General features: G+C 40.0%; 1 protein-coding gene across 1 annotated transcript in view; it reads left to right on the forward strand.

Annotated features, from left to right (window-relative positions):
* Positions 1–660: 660 nt before the first annotated feature.
* The window catches only part of Mei4 (meiotic double-stranded break formation protein 4), a 173821-nt gene continuing 152354 nt past the window's right edge, over positions 661–22127 (forward strand). Inside the window, 1 exon segment of the mRNA NM_001109378.1 lies at positions 661–802. The gene's annotated coding sequence lies outside the window, so the exon portion shown is untranslated.

Here is a 22127-nt window from a genome sequence, read left to right on the forward strand (position 1 = left end):
AGTTATAATGTTTGATAATTTATACTATATAATTGTTTAAACTTCTACCTACTAGCAACTTAGCACATTGCTTTAAAGACTACAGAAGTGTCTTCAGAATTCTTAGAATCTACTTTACATTTTAATTTTTGATGGATTTCAGTATGTGAGATAAAAATAAATTTAAATCTTAGATTAAGATATGACTGGTAGACGAATGAGAAACATTTTGCAACAAATGAACCCAAAGAATATGTTTTCCCCACTGCTCCCATGTAGAACAGGAATTGGCAAAACAGAAGTTTTCCTGAGACTTTCCTTTTTTTCAAGGCCTAGTTATTAATGGCTAGTAAGCCCCGTGGGTCTCTCCTTAGAAGCCAATCAGGGCATTTGACTCAAAGCAGAGGCGGTGCAGGCCCTCCTAGACACTTCTGAACCTTGCAGGAGCCAAGATGCAGGAAACTCCCTCCTCTTCCTGCCAAACCAGTTGCCAGCCCCTCGTCAAAGCCCGCCGGAGCCCTCCGCAGCCCCTCCAAGGCGATGGCGCAGAGGCTTCTGGGGCTTGTGGTCTCCGCGGGCCTCCCACTTGATTGGCACTGAAAGAAAACCCAGAGGAGTGGCGCCCAAGGCTCTGGCGCCTACCAGCGGTCTGCGCTTGCATCCGCGTGCATGGCACGCATGCTGGCCCACGGGCTTCCCCCGCCGCCTGAGGGCGTCCTTCCTTCTCAGGAGCCCTAGATTGTGCAGCGTCTGCCAGCTCTGTTCTCTCAGGCCCTTGGTCACCTCAGGCAGCTTGGGGTTCCTTGTCGCGCCCTTAGCGGAGGTAGGTCTCCTCACACATGGGGATGGGTATTTCTTTCCCTGTAAGTAGATTGCATCTGGAGTCTCAGGAACTTTGTTTTGTCAGGCAATGTGTGTGTTCCGTGTTGTGTTCTACGCCTTTTTGAGTCTTTGCAAGCCTGTCTCCACCATGGAGGTGGTTTCTGAGGTTTCCTGGACATGAGGATGATTTTTTTTTTTGGGGGGGGGGGGGAGGGCTCAGTCACTTGTCGATCAGATCTTTTATTGAGCAAGTACGCAACTAGATTAACTGCAGAAAGTGTTGAGGGTGTTAAGTGGGGCGGACAGGTTTTTTTCCTCTTTCAAGGACCTGACAAGCATGTGGTGGTACATGATGTAGAGATAAGAATCATCCATCGAAGAACTAGGCTGTGGTGGGATATGCAACATATCAGAGGAGCAGGACCAGGAGTGGGGTCTACATTGCAGAAGAAAGAGCTAGTGAGGGTTGGATGAGTCAGGGATGTCCAAAGTAGCAGAAAGTCAATAATTAGAATTGATTTAAATAAAGCCTTCAATAGCTTTATAGTCTACAATTACAAAGCTAGAGGATATGAGTCCCACCAGGAACCATAGAAAATAAATTAGTATGTCGCTATATAAAATACTCATATTATGAGAATTCGATAATTTGGACTCTTCTTCATCAACTGTTTTTTTTTTTTTCCATATCTTTTGGATTTTTGAGGCAAGGTTTAACTCTGTAGGCCAGCCTGGCCTCCTGCTCTCAAGACTGCTTCAGCCTCTGAATTCTGGGATTACAATGTGAACCACCATGTCTGAATATATCGGGCTATTTCCAATTAAGAAAAATTTTGTCAAGTTAATTACATACATTCCGCTCATTTTTGGCTTGTCATAATTCTTTTTTTCCCTGCATAGAATTATTAGATTTTTTTGTATATCTTGTGACTACAGTAATGACATTCATAAATTATCATCCACTATTTTACTTTCCATTGTTATAGCTTACAGCTTCTGTGAGGCCTTAGGTCTTGGTATGTGTCAGTAAATCACAAAATTGACAATATTCAGTCCTTAAATTTGGACATGAAGACCATTTTCTTCATGTATGACAGTGGGAATAGCAATGTTTGGAATCAGATATTTAAAATCAATATTATGGATGCCTTGTTAAAACATAATATTAATTTATTTCATGTTTTTTATATCAAAGGAAATTAGAAGGCTAGTGTATTTTAGCTTTTATGGTATATATGAATGGCATGTATATGTTAAGTTCTGCTGTATGAGAATACCTGAAGCTAAAAGTCGCAGCATCAACTTAATAGGCCCAAATTTTCTGAAGCATTCGAGAGGTAAACATACTTAACATACTTAACAACTGTATTGTGGAGAATGTTTGGAGGAGTTGAGATTTGGAAAGCTAAAGGGTTATAAAGACAAAAGATGCAAGAAAAAGTGGTCAAGTATTTGGATACTGGGAAGTTATCAGGGGAGCATCACTGAGTGCTTTTGTTTCGTTTTGTTTTGTTTTTGTCACCTGTCAAGTTTCTTCTTTTTTTTTTAGTTAGGCATACATTGTGATACAGACATTTTTCTTGAATAATAGATCTAGGATATTGTTGTATTGCAGGTTCTTCTGAAACTAAAATCTCTCATCCTGGAATGAAGCTCATTAAAAATGATTTTTTTTCTCTTCCTGGGTTGAATGGGCTTTCATGAAAGGTGGAAGGTTTCACCTCCCCTTACAACAGCTTGTTTTATCGCTGTTTTAAGACTCGGTGTTGAATGTCAGCCACTGCAGCGGGAGGAAGGAGCATTGAGGATTTGCCAGTTATGGCACTTGTAACGATGGATGGCAAGAACACTCAGCTCCTGTGGGAGGATTGAACACTCCCCTTTAAAAATCTAACCATTTTAGGGATTTAGTGAATGTCAAGTTTATGCTGAGCACATTTCTCTTCTTACCTCTCTCCTCGTCCTCTCTTTCTTTTCCTAAGCTTCTCCCCACGCCCAAAACCCCCTAACTAGTATGCTTTGGTCTCATAGACAGTTGTATTTCCATTCCATGTCATGTGTATACACACGACTGTGTATTTCCATAAAATCTAGGAACCACCATGTATGAGAGAAAATATACTTATTGTTTTTGAGATGTCGGCTAAATTGTTTTAAAATGATCATCTCCAGTTGCATTATCTTTCCAACAAATACATGACTTTTATTCCTTTTTTTTCTTTTGCTAATATTGATTTTATTACTTTACTTCACTTTTTTTTAATTTTATTTTTCTTCAATATTTTTGTTGTGGTAAAAAAATAAAAACAAACTGAGGAACAGTTCCTGTGTACCCTGATGGTCGCTGTCTCTCTAGTTCCTGCTGCAGTGGGCCATTGGAACTAGCAATAATTTATCTCAGCGGCTCCACACTGCCCCCAAGTACTCTCTGACCCAGGCAGTCCACAAGCCAGTCCAACGTGGCACCCTGTCAGGCTGCCCTACCCTCACTCACAGCCACCATGCAAGGCATACACCTCCCAATTCCATGGCAGCCCGGTGTGTCCCGCCACCATAAACTCTCTTGAACTCAATTAACTAAGCACATGAAAGGACACATCGCACAATATCCTCTGATCCACTTGAAATATAATTTGCCCATCTAGACAACACAAAATCCTGTACACACCCATCCCTTAAGAATAGTCACAACAACCTGTAACTATGTGCAGAGAGGTATCTTAACATCTGCCGCCATGTTCTCTCAGCTCCTTCCTCACTCGAGCCTCCTCTCTCCTCTTCTCCCTCCCTTCTAAAACCTCTGTTCTCACCTCCCTTCCTTCTTGTCCAATGACAGGCCTCGTTTTATCTATCTTGTCTGCCTTCACCTGCATAATGACATCAACCTACATATTTTATGTATTTACATTTCAAATGTTATCTCCTTCCCACCTCTCTTCTATACCCTTTTCCCCTGCTTCTGTGAGGATTCTTCCACTCCCTCCCACCTACCCCAACCTCAGCACCCTGGTATTACCCTACACTGGGGAAACAAACCTTCACAGGACCAAGGGCTTTTCCTCCTATTGATGCTGGACAATGCCATTCTCTGCTACATATGTGTCTGGAACTATGGGTTCCTCCATGTGCACTCTGTACTCACGGTGGTGGTGGGGGGAATACATGGGCAAAGAGTGGAGCAGGGACTGAAGGAAAGGTCATGCAGAGACTGCCCCACCTGGGGATCCATGCCATATGCAGCCACCAAACTCAGACACTATTGCTGATGCCAAGAAGTACTTGCTGACAAGAGTCAGATATGGGTGTCTCCTGAGAGGAGCCTTACTGATACAGATGAGGATGCTTGCAGCCAACCATTGGACTGAACAAGGGGATCCCAATGAAGGAGTTAGAGAAAAGACTGAAGAATCTGAAGAGGTTTGCAACACAGTTGGAAGAACAATAATATCAACCAACTAGACCCCACCAGAGTTTCCAGGGACTTTTATTCTTCTTTATGGTTAAAAAATATTCCATTCTGTATATGTCACACATTTTCCTTATCCTTTCCTCTCCTGTGAACACATGGGTCCCCTAAGTTGGTAGTGCGAAGAGTGCTGTGATAAGCATTGATGTGCAAGCATCTCTGTGATTTGACTTGAGTCAGTCAAGTAAATACTCAGGAGTAATATAATGAGGTCATAGAGAAGATCAATGTTTACGTTTTGGAGAAACTTCCGCTGTGAAGTACACCGTGGCCTAACTAGTTTACATGCAGCCAGCGTTGTGCACCGGTTCCTTTGTGTCCACGTGTTCACTATCATTTCTGTAATTAGTTGTTGTAGTGACTCTCATTCTGACTGTTGTTAAATAGAGCCTCACCATAGTTTAAAAAACATTTTAAAACTTTTTGAGATTGCGATATAATTACCTCATTTCCCTGCTTCCTGAAACGTCTTCTCTTCATCACCTACCACGTGCATCTCTCCTTTGTACCCAAATTCATGGTCTCTTTTTAATTGCTGTTATATATATATATATACATGTATACACATCATACACATATACGTACATATATATTATACACATATCTATGTATATGTGTGTATGTGTGTGTGTAAATATATAAATGCAACCTGCTCAGCCAGTAAAATATTTTAGTTTGTTATTTTTAAAGCCTAATAAGGTCGAACATTTGTTTGTCTGTTGTCTATTTGCATTTCATCTTTTGAGAATTATTTATTTACTTCATTAGCCCATTTATTGATAATGTTGTTTAATTTCTTGTTTAGTTTTGTGTGTGTGTGTGTTCTTTGTGTATTTTAGATATCAATTCTAAAATGGCTACCCAAGCTATCTCTGATTCAATAGGCTTGCTTCGCCCTATTAACTGTTTGCTCATCTCTGTGCTGAAACACTCACCTCATTATGTCCCAATTATCAGATCCTTATTTCATGAATGACTTGGGTTCTGTCAAATCCTTGCCTATGCATATATCTTAAAGTGCATTTCCTCCTTTTTCCTCTAACAATTACAGAATTTCAGGTTTGATCCTGTACTAGTTAGAGTTTTATTGTTGTGAAGAGACTCCATGACCATGGCAACTCTTATAAAGGAAAACAATTAATTGGGGCAGGCTTACAGTTCAGACACTTAGTCCATTATCATCATGCCAGGAAGCATAGCATCGTGCAGGCAGAAATGGTGCTGGAGAGGTTGCTGAGAGGCCTACATCTCAACTGGCAGGAAGAGAGAGTGCCACTGGGCCTGGGCTGGGCCTTGAGTCCCTAAATTCCCCCTCCAATAAGGCCTCATGCCCCATAGTGCCTCTCCGTATGAGCTTGTGGGTGTCATTTTCACTTAAGCCATGCCCTATACAATTGAACTTGTAATTTTGGAATATATATAATCATATACATATGTATATACATGCACATAAATGCATATAATAACAATGAAAAACTAGGCCATGAATTTGAAGGAGAATGGGGATGGGAATATGCCAGAGACTAGAAGGAGGAAAGGAAAGGGAGAAATGTACTATAATTTAAAAAAATAAAATAGAGAGATTGTAAGAGGATCCATCGGCATTTATCCTTATTTTCTGTTTTCTGTGTTAGGGATGGAACTAAGTGCCTTGAGCTCATTGGACAAGTGTCCTGTCCCTGGGCTATGTCTTCAGCTAGAGGATATCTAAAGAACTAAGAGAGTCCTCAGCTAGAGGAAGCGATTGAAAGAACTAAAGAGCAAAGATTGTTTAGTGGAGAAGGTACAAGGATTTGATATGCAATTGGTGCATATATTTGGGACATTGTTTATGATATATAAGGACAGAAAGATACTGGATGTTATTTTTGAGATGCATATCATAGACTAATCACAGTTTTCTCATGATGCGGCTGAGTAGCCAAGGATCTAGTTGCTTTTCCTGTCCATCCCCTCGGCATATCAATCACCTAATACTCTTCCGTACCCATCCTGTGTGAGTAGTCAGGTAGATTGTGTTCAGTGGCATTTACTAATTAGGGAGGGATAAATATATCAAACAACTCATTAGATAACCTGACAGAAGTACAGTTCTGTTACTTGATGGGAAAGATTGTAGATAAGGGCTACAATAACCTATGTTAGAATGAAGTGCATGTCCTGTGGATCTCAAGGAAAGTAATTTCAAGCATGGGGTAAACCTAGATCATTATTAGCAGGTCAAGCATACCTCTCCCATGGTGACAGCCCGGTCTCTTTTCTTGGGCATTTAGAATATATTTTTCCAGTCTGCTGGTAAGGTTGGTTGAGAAGACTTTAAAGAAGCAAAACTTTGTAAGGATCTTCTTCAAGCCTCGTGTTGCTGCTTCATAGTGACTAAATATGAACTAAGTGGCCATTTAATTTTATTCATGGTACAGTTATTCCCATTAGGGGAATAGAAAGGTTTGGGGAATGATAAATTGATGATTAGCCACAGCCTCCATGGACTAAGTCTCTTAACGTCCTTTGGAGAAGCCACAACAACACAGTGCCCGTCACTTCTTATTAGAAATTTTTGGTAACAGCTAATGAAAGTATCTTTTTTCTCCCCTTTCCTGTTTTAAATATTAATGCCTTCTGAGTCAAATGATTTGGGAATAAGCATCCACTCTGCAGGCAAGCAGTTACTGTGGCGGCTATGATTCGGCTTTTACAATCAACTGTATTGTTCATTTAAAAGATAGCCTAAAATCACCTCTGTCAAATTTTGTTGGCTGTGATTCAGAAAAAAGGATCTTTCTTAAAAGAGGCTCTTCTTTCATGTGGAAGAAGGTGACTAATGAAGATTAGATAAAACATAATAAAATGTTACCGTTACTTGAGGAGAGTAAAGTCATTAGAGGACAATATTATCGAGGCGACTTTTTGTTACTGATTTTAGCAATGGAAATATAAATGAAAGGAAAATAACAACTGCTGAAATATGATGTAAAATGCCATCTCTGCTTGTGATATGGTTTTCTTTTTTTTTTTATTAACTTGAGTATTTCTTATATACATTTTAAGTGTTATTCCCTTTCCCGGTTTCCGGGCAAACATCCCCTTCCCCCCTCCCTTTCCTTATGAGTGTTCCCCTCCCAACCCTCCCCCCATTGCCGCCCTCCACCCATAGTCTAGTTCACTGGGGGTTCAGTCTTAGCAGGACCCAGGGCTTCCCCTTCCACTGGTGCTCTTACTAGGATATTCATTGCTACCTATGGGGTCAGAGTCCAGGGTCAGTCCATGTATAGTCTTTAGGTAGTGGCTTAGTCCCTGGAAGCTCTGGTTGCTTGACATTGTTGTACTTTTGGGGTCTCGAGCCCCTTCAAGCTCTTCCAGTTCTTTCTCTGATTCCTTCAACGGGGGCCTATTCTCAGTTCAGTGGTTTGCTGCTGGCATTCGCCTCTGTATTTGCTGTATTCTGGCTGTGTCTCTCAGGAGCGATCTACATCCGGTTCCTGTAGGCCTGCACTTCTTTGCTTCGTCCATCTTCTCTAATTGGGTGGCTGTATATGTATGGGTCATATGTGGGGCAGGCTCTGAATGGGTGTTCCTTCAGTCTCTGTTTTAATCTTTGCCTCTCCCTTCCCTGCCAAGGGTATTCTTTTTCCTCATTTAAAGAAGGAGTGAAGCATTCACATTTTGATCATCCGTCTTGAGTTTCGTTTGTTCTAGGGATCTAGGGTAATTCAAGCATTTGGGCTAATAGCCACTTATCAATGAGTGCATACCATGTATGTCTTTCTGTGAATGGGTTAGCTCACTCAGGATGATATTTTCCAGTTCCAACCATTTGCCTACGAATTTCATAAACTCGTTGTTTTTGATAGCTGAGTAATATTCCATTGTGTAGATGTACCACATTTTCTGAATCCATTCCTCTGTTGAAGGGCATCTGGGTTCTTTCCAGTTTCTGGCTATTATAAATAAGGCTGCGATGAACATAGTGGAGCACGTGTCTCTTTTGTATGTTGAGGAATCTTTTGGGTATATGCCCAAGAGAGGTATAGCTGGATCCTCAGGCAGTTCAATGTCCAATTTTCTGAGGAATCTCCAGACTGATTTCCAGAATGGTTGTACCAGTCTGCAATCCCACCAACAATGGAGGAGTGTTCCTCTTTCTCCACATCCTTGCCAGCATCTGCTGTCAGCATCTGAGTTTTTGATCTTAGCCATTCTCACTGGTGTGAGGTGAAATCTCAGGGTGGTTTTGATTTGCATTTCCCTTATGACTAAAGATGTTGAACATTTCTTTAGGTGTTTCTCAGCCATTCGGCATTCCTCAGCTGTGAATTCTTTGTTTAGCTCTGAACCCCATTTTTTAATAGGGTTATTTGTTTCCCTGCGGTCTAACTTCTTGAGTTCTTTGTATATTTTGGATATAAGGCCTCTATCTGTTGTAGGATTGGTAAAGATCTTTTCCCAATCTGTTGGTTGCCGTTTTGTCCTAACCACAGTGTCCTTTGCCTTACAGAAGCTTTGCAGTTTTATGAGATCCCATTTGTCGATTCTTGATCTTAGAGCGTAAGCCATTGGTGTTTTGTTCAGGAAATTTTTTCCAGTGCCCATGTGTTCCAGATGCTTCCCTAGTTTTTCTTCTATTAGTTTGAGTGTGTCTGGTTTGATGTGGAGGTCCTTGATCCACCTGGACTTAAGCTTTGTACAGGGTGATAAGGATGGATCGATCTGCATTCTTCTACATGTTGCCCTCCAGTTGAACCAGCACCATTTGCTGAAAATGCTATCTTTTTTCCATTGGATGGTTTTGGCTCCTTTGTCAAAAATCAAGTGACCATAGGTGTGTGCGTTCATTTCTGGGTCTTCAATTCTATTCCATTGGTCTATCTGTCTGTCTCTGTACCAATACCATGCAGTTTTTATCACTATAGCTCTGTAATACTGCTTGAGTTCAGGGATAGTGATTCCCCCTGACGTCCTTTTATTGTTGAGGATAGCTTTAGCTATCCTGGGTTTTTTGTTATTCCAGATGAATTTGCAAATTGTTCTGTCTAACTCTTTGAAGAATTGGATTGGTATTTTGATGGGGATTGCATTGAATCTGTAGATCGCTTTTGGTAAAATGGCCATTTTTACTATATTAATCCTGCCAATCCATGAGCATGGGAGATCTTTCCATCTTCTGAGGTCTTCTTCAATTTCTTTCCTCAGTGTCTTGAAGTTCTTATTGTACAGATCTTTTACTTGCTTAGTTAAAGTCACACCGAGGTACTTTATATTATTTGGGTCTATTATGAAGGGTGTCGTTTCCCTAATTTCTTTCTCGGCTTGTTTCTCTTTTGTATAGAGGAAGGCAACTGATTTATTTGAGTTAATTTTATACCCAGCCACTTTGCTGAAGTTGTTTATCAGCTTTAGTAGTTCTCTGGTGGAACTTTTGGGATCACTTAAATATACTATCATGTCATCTGCAAATAGTGATATTTTGACCTCTTCTTTTCAGATCTGTATCCCCTTGATCTCCTTTTGTTGTCTGATTGCTCTGGCTAGAACTTCAAGAACTATATTGAATATGTAGGGAGAGAGTGGGCAGCCTTGTCTAGTCCCGGATTTTAGTGGGATTGCTTCAAGTTTCTCTCCATTTAGTTTAATGTTAGCAACTGGTTTGCTGTATATGGCTTTTACTATGTTTAGGTATGGGCCTTGAATTCCTATTCTTTCAGGACTTTTATCATGAAGGGGTGTTGAATTTTGTCAAATGCTTTCTCAGCATCTAATGAAATGATCATGTGGTTCTGTTCTTTCAGTTTGTTTATATAATGGATCACGTTGATGGTTTTCCGTATATTAAACCATCCCTGCATGCCTGGGATGAAGCCTACTTGATCATGGTGGATGATTGTTTTGATGTGCTCTTGAATTCGGTTTGCCAGAATTTTATTGAGTATTTTTGCGTCCGTATTCAGAAGGGAAATTGGTCTGAAGTTCTCTTTTTTTGTTGTGTCTTTGTGTGGTTTAGGTATAAGAGTAATTGTGGCTTTGTAGAAGGAATTCGGTAGGGCTCCATCTGTTTCAATTTTGTGGAATAGTTTGGATAATATTGGTATGAGGTCTTCTATGAAGGTTTGATAGAATTCTGCACTAAACCCGTCTGGACCTGGGCTCTTTTTGGTTGGGAGACCTTTAATGACTGCTTCTATTTCCTTAGGAGTTATGGGGTTGTTTAACTGGTTTATCTGTTCCTGATTTAACTTCGATACCTGGTATGTCTAGGAAATTGTCCATTTCCTGAAGATTTTCAAGTTTTGTTGAATATAGGTTTTTATAGTAAGATCTGATGTTTTTTGAATTTCCTCTGAACCTGTAGTTATGTCTCCCTTTTCATTTCTGATTTTGTTAATTTGGACGCACTCTCTGTGTCCTCTCGTTAGTCTGGCTAAGGGTTTATCTATCTTGTTGATTTTCTCAAAGAACCAGCTTTTGGTTCTGTTGATTCTTTCTATGGTCCTTTTTGTTTCTACTTGGTTGATTTCAGCTCTGAGTTTGATTATTTCCTGCCTTCTACTCCTCCTGGGTGTTTTTGCTTCTTTTTGTTCTAGAGCTTTTAGGTGTGCTGTCAAGCTGCTGACATATGCTCTTTCCTGTTTCTTTCTGCAGGCACTCAGCGCTATGAGTTTTCCTCTTAGCACAGCTTTCATTGTGTCCCATAAGTTTGAGTATGTTGTATCTTCATTTTCATTAAATTCTAAAAAGTTTTTAATTTCTTTCTTTATTTCTTCCTTGACCAGGTTATCATTGAGTAGAGCATTGTTCAATTTCCACGTATATGTGGGCATTCTTCCCTTATTGTTATTGAAGACCAGTTTTAGGCCGTGGTGGTCCGATAGCACGCATGGGATTATTTCTATCTTTTTGTACCTGTTGAGACCCGTTTTTTGACCAATTATATGGTCAATTTTGGAGAAAGTGCCATGAGGAGCTGAGAAGAAGGTATATCCTTTTGCTTTAGGATAGAATGTTCTATAAATATCCGTTAAGTCCATTTGGCTCATGACTTCTCTTAGTCTGTCGACATCACTGTTTAATTTCTGTTTCCATGATCTGTCCATTGATGAGAGTGGGGTGTTGAAATCTCCCACTATTATTTTGTGAGGTGCAATGTGTGTTTTGAGCTTTAGTAAGGTTTCTTTTACGTATTTAGGTGCCCTTGTATTTGGGGCATAGATATTTAGGATTGAGAGTTCATCTTGGTGGATTTTTCCTTTGATGAATATGAAGTGTCCTTCCTTATCTTTTTTGATGACTTTTAGTTGGAAATTGATTTTATTTGATATTAGAATGGCTACTCCAGCTTGCTTCTTCTGACCATTTGCTTGGAAAGTTGTTTTCCAGCCTTTCACTCTGAGGTAGTGTCTGTCTTTGTCTCTGAGGTGTGTTTCCTGTAGGCAGCAGAATGCAGGGTCCTCATTGCGTATCCAGTTTGTTAATCTATGTCTTTTTATTGGGGAGTTGAGGCCATTGATATTGTGAGATATTAAGGAATAGTGATTATTGCTTCCCGTTATATTCATATTTGGATGTAAGGTTATGTTTGTGTGCTTTCATTCTCTTTGTTTTGTTGCCAAGACGATTAGTTTCTTGCTTCTTCTAGGGTATAGCTTGCCTCCTTATGTTGGGCTTTACCATTTATTATCCTTTGTAGTGCTGGATTTGTAGAAAGATATTGTGTAAATTTGGTTTTGTCATGGAATATCTTGGTTTCTCCATCAATGTTAATTGAGAGTTTTGCTGGATACAGTAACCTGGACTGGCATTTGTGTTCTCTTAGGGTCTGTATGACATCAGTCCAGGATCTTCTGGCCTTCATAGTTTCTGGCGAGAAGTCTGGTGTGATTCTGATAGGTCTGCCTTTATATGTTACTTGACCTTGTGATATGGTTTTCAACTAGGGCATCCAGATGCGTGTTTGTTTGTGTGTGTTACAGAATGTCAGTATCTGTCTTTAATATAAACAAATTAGTTTTAAAACACTGGATTTTATTTAGAGCAAAGGCTGGCAAACATTTTCTGTATGGTGAGTCACTATTTAAGGCTTTTTGGGCTATATACTGTTTATATTGCTTCTACTCAGCTCTGAGGTTCCAAGCTAAAGCAGCCATACATAATCGAATGAATATGGCCACTTTATTGTTTTTGGTTTCAAGTTTTATAGAGACAGGATGCCCTCATTTGACATGTGAGCCATGGTTTGCCAATGTTTGATTTACAGCATCTCTATGTGATTTCTCAGTGAATAGAAAGTACTACAGATAAGAATGATTGATAGCTAAACACTACAGAAAGGCAGAGATGGACTCTTTTCATTGACTCTTATACCTTCATTTATAGCATGGTGTCTGACAGGTAAGAGTTATCTTAGTGTATTTGCTGAACAAAGCAATAACTAGCAAGTTTATCTGGTTGAAGATTAACCTAGGTAGGCAAGGGCATTGTGCAGTTGATTTCCAGGTCATGTGATAGGACTCTTAAGTAATACCACTTTGGATAGAACAGATATTTTCTTTGAGTTCTTAGTTCAAAGAAAAAATTTGAGGAAAATGAGTGAAGAGAAAGAGAGCTAAAAACTGACAGTAGGAAACATTAGGTGTGTGAATCTCTACCAGTACAAATGAAAATTGCGTTATTGGAAGTCTACTGAGAAAATGTATGTCAGCCCCTCTCTGTCCTGGGCTTGCTTAGACTGTCCTCCGTTCTGTATGGCTTTGTGAGCATCTGTGATGCGTGTCTTCCTCTTGTCCCTGCAGATACTGTGCCAGGTCTTTCTTGGAGATTCTTGGAATTTTCTCCATCCTGCTGATTCCTGCTTCCTCGTACACGCTTTAAGATGACCCAGAACCCCATCAGAGGTCCTCTTCTTACTCAGTTTTCTCTTGCAGTTCTCCTAACTGATCTTTCCTCTCATGCCTTTACGCTTTGCTAATGGAGGGTTGCATCCTTTGTATTGCTATGATTACTAGATCCTGGGTCATTGTGTTATCTCGTTAGTTGCCCCCACATTTAGAAACAGTCTCTAATAACTGTACTCACATTACTCAGATTGGGGTACCTTCAGCTTTTCTATTAAACCTTGGTTTGCATAAAGGATTAACAGTTTGCAGACATGCATATTGTATGTCAAAGCATAATTAGTTTAACCAAAGTTACTGACACTGTTATAATTAATCTCCCTCCTTCCCCCCCTTGTGTGTGTGTGTGTGCATGTGTGTGTGTGTGCGTGTGCGTGTGTGTGTGTGTGTGTGTGTGTGCGCACGCACACATGCATGCACACATGAACCATGTGCATCTGAGGACATCACAAGGGGTCAGTCCCCTCCTTGTTTCATGTGGATTCTAGAGAGGGAACTCAGGGCATGAGGTGGCATCTCACCTCTGGCCATCTAGCCAGCCATCTGCTTCTAGGATCGGCTTCTAGGATCTCAGGGTCACAATGGTCCTGGAAGGTGACTCATTTAACTTTTGTCATCAGAAATCGAAGTTGCCTAACACAACTCTATCATACCTGGCTATATGTGAACACCTTCTTCAATAGGGAACTCTCTGGTCTTTACATTCTCACACATGTTTATGTACCTGACTGACGGAATGTCCATACACTCTTCCTATACAGTGTCTGTCCTCTTCTTGGAATAAGTCTTGTTAGATGCCACTCTTTTCTTTTGACGGTATTTGCCACCTCTGTCTGAAATTGTGGTGCCTAGGCAGAATCCCTAGTCAAACATGTCGTCTGATCATGCTGGGCTGAGCCTGGATGGGCAGGGTAGCTTTACCTGGAAGATAAATATGAAGAGGAGCAACATCTCCTTTTCCCTTATTGTCATGGATGTGAGAGACTTGGGTCTGTGCAGGTCACACCTTACTGTTCCTATGAAAGTGCCACTCATGACATGAACAGCTGTCTTTAGTAATCACTAAAGTTTATCCTCTCATCACAGACTTACCTAATAATTCAACCAATGGGATAAACTCTCTTAAAGGCTGCAGTACCAATTAATACATTTTTATTTGTTTTAACTCAAAGTATCAAAAATATACTATCTATAATTTTATTATTTTAGGGGACATTATTTCAAATGCTTTATTTACACTTAAATTTTTATAGTAAACATCACAACACTTCTGTAATATTTTATGTTGTATCTGTTTTGTATATTGTATCTTGTGTCTCTTCTTTGGACTTCACTTTTTTCTGAACATTAATTCTGTTTATTACTATACCTTCTATGTTTTGCAAACTTAACAAAATACATACAAACGTATCACCTTTTTGTTTGAACCTCAAGTTACTTCAAAGAAATGTTTAGAAGTGAATCTTTAAGTAAAACATTAAATTTAGTTGGTCTTTATAATCAAAGTCCAATTTATTTTTAATAGGCCTCTCACATTTTTCTCAGCTTCTCCAATTCTGCCTCCTTATTTATTCAGTGAATTCACTCCTTTCCTTTCTGATTAGATTGCTTTCACCACGGCAGAACTCTGGAAAATAAACTCTCTTGTATTTATCACATGCTTTAGTTTAGTTGTAATGAAGAGAATAATAGAACAGCCTGTTAGAAGCTAATTTTGATGGTTGGTGAGAGAGCGGGCACATTCTTAACCTTTAGTATGGTAGAAAAATGTATTTCCAAAGCTGCTTCTTTTCCTATCTCATTCTTCTGCTTATAGTAATACCTGTCTTTGCAAGATGAGAAACCTAACCTGATCATTTCACATCCCACAGTGATGACTGTTTACTCCTTCTCAGAACAATGGAAGGATAAACTTACTTTTCCTTCTTCACTGATAGTACACCTGATCATGTATCATCCATTTGTTCATTTGTAACTTGTTTATTTTCTTATTCTACTAATTCTACTGTCTCTTCTTCAGATTAAAAGCCCAGAGAGAAGGGACTTTTGTATCTCTAGAGTCTGGTACAATCAATCATTAATTCTGAATGCATCCTGACAATATAAGACTGTCTAATATTTTGCTGTTCTATAACAGTGCATAGAATATTTAACATAGTTATATAAAGATGACTGCTTCCCAGAACTGTATTTGTCTGACAACTATATCCTAAATTATCCATTATTATGCAAGATTTATCTTTTAAAACATTCATGACTTTCATCCATTAATCTGATGATTAATTGTATCTATTGCAAGTAGGTAATGTGTGTGTGTGTGTGTGTGTGTGTGTGTGTGTGTGTGTGTGTATACCAGTGGGCACAATGCAGAACACCTAGTCCTGAGAGGGTATTTCATTAAAGGTCACTGTTACAGGGAAGGTAAATACTAGACAAAAACAGGTTTCCCAGCCCATCCTGAAAAAGATGGCTATTGCGTAAAATCAAATAATATGTCTGCCTCCCATCTTTCCGCTCATGGCTAATAAGCTTAGGTTCACTAAAGGATTATCGAAACAATTAAAATTAAAAGTCCAAGTTTTGTGGGTGTATATTTTATCAACATTCTTCTAAACTCTTGTTACTTTCAGGTCCCTTTAGTATGCCTTTCTGTCTGGGATCCGTCATTTCATGGACCTGATGTTGGGGTCACATTCCAGCCTCCCTTCCCTCCTCCTGTCCAACCTGGTAGCAACCTTCCAGAGCTTCTGGCCTTCTTTCTGCACAGTTGCGCTGTTTGCGTCTGGCTTTCTTAGATTCAACCTCTCTCCAGCTTCCCAAGGTGACTGTACTTCTTCAGACACCGCTTAGATTAATTACTCAAGTGCTCAGAAAGCCAAGCTATCTTCTAGCCTAGTGTACGAAGTTCAAATTTCACCAAATGACCTTCAAGGTCCCATTTCCCCAGAGTCTTTTTCCCTTTACTTCTCAAACTATTACCCAGAACTGGCCTACAGTTTAATATCCTCTTGGATGGGATTGAGAAAAAGTTCAGGAGTTTGAACTGAATCCCTTCATCACTAAATTGTGGGTGTGGTACTGGAGGTCACCAGAGAGGACTTTTCCAAATCAGAGAATCATCAGAGGTGGCAGGCCTGATGAACGGCGCTGTGTTGCCCGGAGAGATAGTGTGGAATCTGCAGAGGGAGCGCTTGATTGCTCTTTCCAAATCCTTGGGGAGCGATTTAGGAAAGTGAACTTTATGCTGTTTTACCATCAAGTGCAGACGTGGGCATAATAATCAGAGTACAGAGCATAGGGATTTCTAAGAGTGGATCCTTAGGTAATCAAAATCTCAATATTGTTCAAGTCTCTGTAGCTGGGCTGTGTTTCTAACTCTGTCATTAGGTGACATACTAGATCATCCTGCTGATGTGACGCTCTTAGGAATTCATGATATACAGCATGATTTTGGTGTTACTTTTCATTACACCTGAACTAGGCTTGAGTGCCACAAATGCTAATTTACAGTGCCCCCTTGGCAGCCAATATGGAAAGATGAAAGGGTGTGGACTCAGATTGTATCCTGATTTCCTGCTGTGTGATTTTGGGCAGGTTATTTTTGTGTTTTTATGTCAAGGTGATTGAAAGAATCAGCTATGTTGATGGGCATTAATTCAAATGCTTCATATCATAAAAACGGCTACTCACAGTAACCTTTGTTTTTCTCCTCTTTTGTTTTACATTTTTTCTGTTTGTGGTGGTGGGGTTTAACACAGGGCCTTATATATGCAAAGGGGAGACCGTACAACTGAGCGCTAGGTACCCAGCCCCAAGATTTTCTTCTTCTATTTTTTAAGTCATGCTGTCTTTTATCTAAAAGCATTGTATTTCCCACTGCAGGAGCAAACATCAAGAGAAATATCAGTGTTTTGTTCTAAGGGAAAATTTTCTCTCGTTATTTAAGTGTATTACTATTTTTTTCTCTATGGATAACATGCCATTTTATTCACAATGATAAATTGGTAATGGAAAATTAAGTTGGGCGTATGCTACTCTCTGAAGAGATTGGCAGACTTTCTATAGCTTTTCTCTTTTGTTAAAGGACATACATAAAATACTTGCCCCTGACTTGTGCTTATTAATAATTCAATTGAGGACTGAAGAGTTAAGTCAGTGTTTAAGACTACGTGCATACCCTTTCGGAGGATCTGAGCCTTTTCCCCAGCACTCCTAACACATGGTGTATGCCCACCCACCCACACACATGTTTTAAATTATTGTTTAAATCTATTTGCTTTTATTTTATTTATATGAGTATACTGTAGCTATCTTCAGACACATCAGAAGAGGGCATTGGATCCCAATACAAATGGTTGTGAGCCACCATGTGATTCCTGGGATTTGAACTCAGGACCTCTGGAAGAACAGTCAGTGCTATTAACCACTGAGTCATCTCTCCAGCCCTAAAGCAATATTTGAAATAACAGTTGGCTTTGTTACTTAAGTTATTTTTTTAAAGAAGATACTTATTTTCTCATGCTGATGGTGGATAACTGGTAAGTGGCTGGGTTTGGGTCCTTAGGAGGGTTGGGAGAAGGACTCTGCAACGTGTATGTATCCTCATTTCTGGTGTTTTTCAGGCAACCTTTAGTGTTTCTTGTGAATAGCATTTTATCCATATCTTTATACTTCATTTCTCCTCCAGTATCCAAACATGTTTGCATGTCCGAAATTTGTCTTTCTAAAGAGAGAGATTTTTATGTGTACATGTGCTTACGTAGATGCCCTTGGAGACAAGAAGGATATTGACTTTCCTGGTTGCAGTTATGGGAAGTTGTGAGCTGCCCAGTGTGGGTGTTGGGATTGGTAACTCTGGGCTTCTGAAAGTGATCTTAACTACAGAGCCATCATTCCAATGCTGTTTTCTCTCTTTCTCTTTTAAATTATTTTATTGTTTTGGGGGATTCCGTATAAGCATACGATGTATTTTGATTTAGAATGAGTACTATCTAAAAAGAGGTGAACAATGTTGCAATTTCTGAAACTTATTGTAAAACATGTATTTTATTAAGTTCTGTGTAGCTTATCTTTATCAGGAAAGGTACGTCCTAGCCATTGGGATCTCTCGTTGCTTCATGAACGTAACTTCTAACATCACTGACAGTACATCAGTCAGTTAGGCTATGCTAAATAGAAAAGACTGCACTGTACTGCCCACTGAACATAACTATGTAATAAGTTCAAATGTAATGAGCTTGCTGACAAATTTGCAAAGATGTACCCCATCAAAAGAAATCATAGTGCAATAAACCATTGCTTGTTTTAAAATGTTCAGTTTTAAAAAGAAAAATGGATATTATTAAGTATTATATTTGTGTGTGTATATACATATATGTATGTTGGGGTATGTTTATTTAGGGGTGGGTGCTCATTGATACATACATATGTGGAGACCAGGTATCTTTCCACAGTGCTAGGAACATAGGCATGTGTCAGGTTCTTACATTTTAACAGTTGCTCCGATAAGAAAATTCTGGATCCTGTAGAATGGTTCAGCTGGCTGTTGCCTGACCCTGATGACCTGAGTTCTATCCCTAGAAACTGTATGAAGGTAGAAGGAAGAAACCGACCTCCACAAGTGTGCCATGGTGTGTGTGTCCCTGCACTGACACACACACATCACACACTGGCATACAACGGTAACTAAAGTTTCAAAAGGCTTACAAAGGTATACTCTTTTCCATAAGTTTCAAATCAATAACCCACACTTTTAAAATATGGCGTAAAACGTTTATCTTGTGTTGAAGAGAGGTGTAATATGACTACATTTGAAAAAAGCTATCATTTTTGCTATTCCTGCTGTTTTTAGTATTGTCGTGTTATAATTATACAATAAGAGTTCAACCTTAGGCATTGTACTCTTTTTTGGTCCTGAGCCAAAAACTGATAGCAAAGATAAATGAATTTATGCCATATATATATGTGTGTGTATATATATATATATATATATATATATATATATATATGTGTGTGTGTGTGTGTGTGTGTGTGTGTGTATGTATATATACATGTATTATAATTGAACCACTAACATTCTTCCCATGAGCCAAGTGCTATATTAAATCTTCTAAATGAACTATCTCATTTAGTATTCATCATAACGATACAGTAGCTTATAGCGTTTGCCTTATTTTTCAGATAAGCAAGCAGGCTTGTGGGGACTAAGCAAACAAAATATTTGAGTGGTGGAGTCTGTGCATTAACCACATGTTTGACCTTTATTCCCAGCTGGAGCTTTTCACTGTCATATAGCACTTCTCGGGTGCCTCTGTAATTAGAGTCAGAATTGGAAAAGACAGTGGCCAAACTGTACTTTCATATCAGTGCCGAAATCTGTCCTCATCTTAGGCTGATGGCGGTTCAGCTTCTGCTTGAGTAACTCCAGTAATTGGAATTTCATAACGTCACAAGACAGCACATTCTATTATTGGATAGCTCTTATCAGTTGATATCTTATTCGTCTGGTTATTGGAAATTTGTCTCCCTGTAATTTCCACCTGTTGGCCCTAGTTCTGCTTCTGGAAACATCCTTAATGGCTCTCCTTCCCCTTTCACCTTGCGGGCTTTCCGAGGCTGTGCTCTGGAGTTCCTGGCAGCTCCATCTGGGTAAAGCATTTTTGGGTTGGGGGCGGGGGGCAAATAAAGCAATGTATTTAACACTGTATGGTGTCAGCCACTGCCTTTCAGCTCCTCTCTCCAAGGCCGACATGTCCATATCTTTCTATATCAGCTGAGATCCTCTAGCCATCTTTGCTCTGAAGTCACCTGCTAATTGAGGTCATTTCTGATTACTCTGAAATGGGGACGATTTTGTTTTGCTATTTATTTATCTGAGTTGTCCGTAGCTGTCTATCGCAATCTGAATTATGTCTGTTCTGCTTAGTTTCCTAATGACTACCTGTTGCCATCACTGCCACAGTCTTTTAGGACTTGAGGATGTAGTATGAGGCCAACAGGTACTTGTTAAATAAAGCAGTGAGTTTTCCTCACCCTTACGTTTCAGGGGGCTGTGCCCACCAAAGAGCTCGAGGGGAGATGTTGCTCACATTCTAAGTTTTGAAATTAATGATGATAACAGCGTAAATTATTGTTTATTATTATCACCAATTTCTGTGTCTGTGTGTGGAGGTCAGAGAACAACTTTGTGTAGTCCTCTCCAACCACATCTCTGTATTTTTGGGGGGCTGAGCGCAGGTTGGTAGATTTGCATGGCTGTTTCCTTTATCCTGCTAAGCCATCTTGCCAGCCTTGCTCACTTCCTCAGCAGAGGAGAAAGATGTACAGCTGGAGACTGTATTAATTTTTATTTTCAGTCTTTCAGTTTTATATACTTACTGGTCAGTTAATTTCCTGGGGACCCAGGAATGGTGGCTGGCAAAAGAGTTACCTGAGCCACATTTTCTGCGGCTGAGAATCTGATGCTGAAACTCGGTACTACTAGCTGTGATAAGAATGAACTTCATCATTAGTTTTGTGTTTTATGGGCCAAGGTCAGAGTTTAGTAGGCCAATCTAGGCCATCTTTTGTTCTTTAAGTCTTCTCTTTGTAAAGTCCAGCTTCCTCTGGAGTTTTTGATTGACAGTGTACCTAACCCTTTTTGTTGTTGCTGTTGTTGTTTTGTTTTGTTTTGTTTTTTTGTTTTGCCCTTGAAAGTGACCACTGCCTCAGATAGTTGGATATTTCCACGTTAATATGGTTTTTGGTCCTGGTAACTGAAGACAGATGGACAGGTGAGAGACAGACATGCTGATGGGCGGAGAATACAAAAGGGGAGGCTCTGGGGCACTGGCTCCCAATCTCCCTAATGCTGTGACCCTTTAATACAGTTCTTCATGTTGTGGTTCTCCCCCCGCCCCCACCATAAAATAATTTTCATTGCTGCTTCGTAACTGTAACTTTGCTAGTGCAATGAATTGTAATGCAAATATGTTTGGTTTTTGATGGTGTTAGGTGACCCCTGTGAAAAAGTTCTCACAGATTGAGAAACGCTATACTAGGGCCACTAGACTTTCTGGTTATCCCCCAGAGGGCAGATTTTAGGAAACATTCCTTGAGTTGTGATAAATCCGTTGAAATAAGCATTATAGAAACCCAGCGGGGGCTGCCTAACCTCCACGCGGTTAAGCCCGAGTTACTATTTACTAATTTTATGTTCTGTCTTGGCTGCCCTGGACCCAGAGGGCTGCACACCTGGACTACGCTTTCCCTGCCCCCTCACGTGATGGCTATGACTCTTTGTCCTGCCCTCTTCTCAGGCGTGGGGTCTCCAGTCTCCTCCACACTCTGCAGGCCTGGCAGATTTCCCCTCTCCTTTCTCATCTCATGGTCTCTAGTGCAGGAGAAACCCTCAGGAGAAACCCCGCCTGGGTCCCTCCTTCCCAACTGTTGGCTGCTGGCATCTTTATTTACCGATCAGAATTAACTGGGGGCAGGGTTCATCTTGTGCAAACAATTTTGGGGACCCAAATTGTCATAAGAATACAATCAGCGTTAGGGAAAACCCACTATGGAAAACCTCGAGTATTTCTGAAATAAGGTTTATTTAGGATATGGTGGCTGTGAGGAAGAAAGTTCCCCAGAGATTGCCGTTTTGCTGTTAGAGTAATGAACAGCAGATCGCTGACTGTCTGGCTTTAATGGGAGAAACCAGCTGAAGTCAGCAGAAAAGCTCACTGCAACAGGTGACCTGTCAATGGGCAGAGTGAACAGGGAAGAATCTCTTCATAGTCGAAAGATGTCTTCTGATGCAGGGGGAAAAGAAGAGACAGATACACTTTCCATACCCAGAGAGTTGACTCTAGACCTATGAATTATTGACACGTGCTGTAATCGTGTTGAGCGTTTGCACATCTAACAAGATCAAATGATGCTGCTGGTCCTTAGGTCGTTACTGCTGTGTCAGGTGCTTCTGAATTTGAATCTGCAGGATCATA

The sequence above is a fragment of the Rattus norvegicus genome, chromosome 8, assembly GCF_021556685.1.
Source record: "Rattus norvegicus strain SHRSP/BbbUtx chromosome 8, alternate assembly SHRSP_T2T, whole genome shotgun sequence".
In the NCBI taxonomy this organism is placed as follows: Eukaryota; Metazoa; Chordata; class Mammalia; order Rodentia; family Muridae; genus Rattus; species Rattus norvegicus.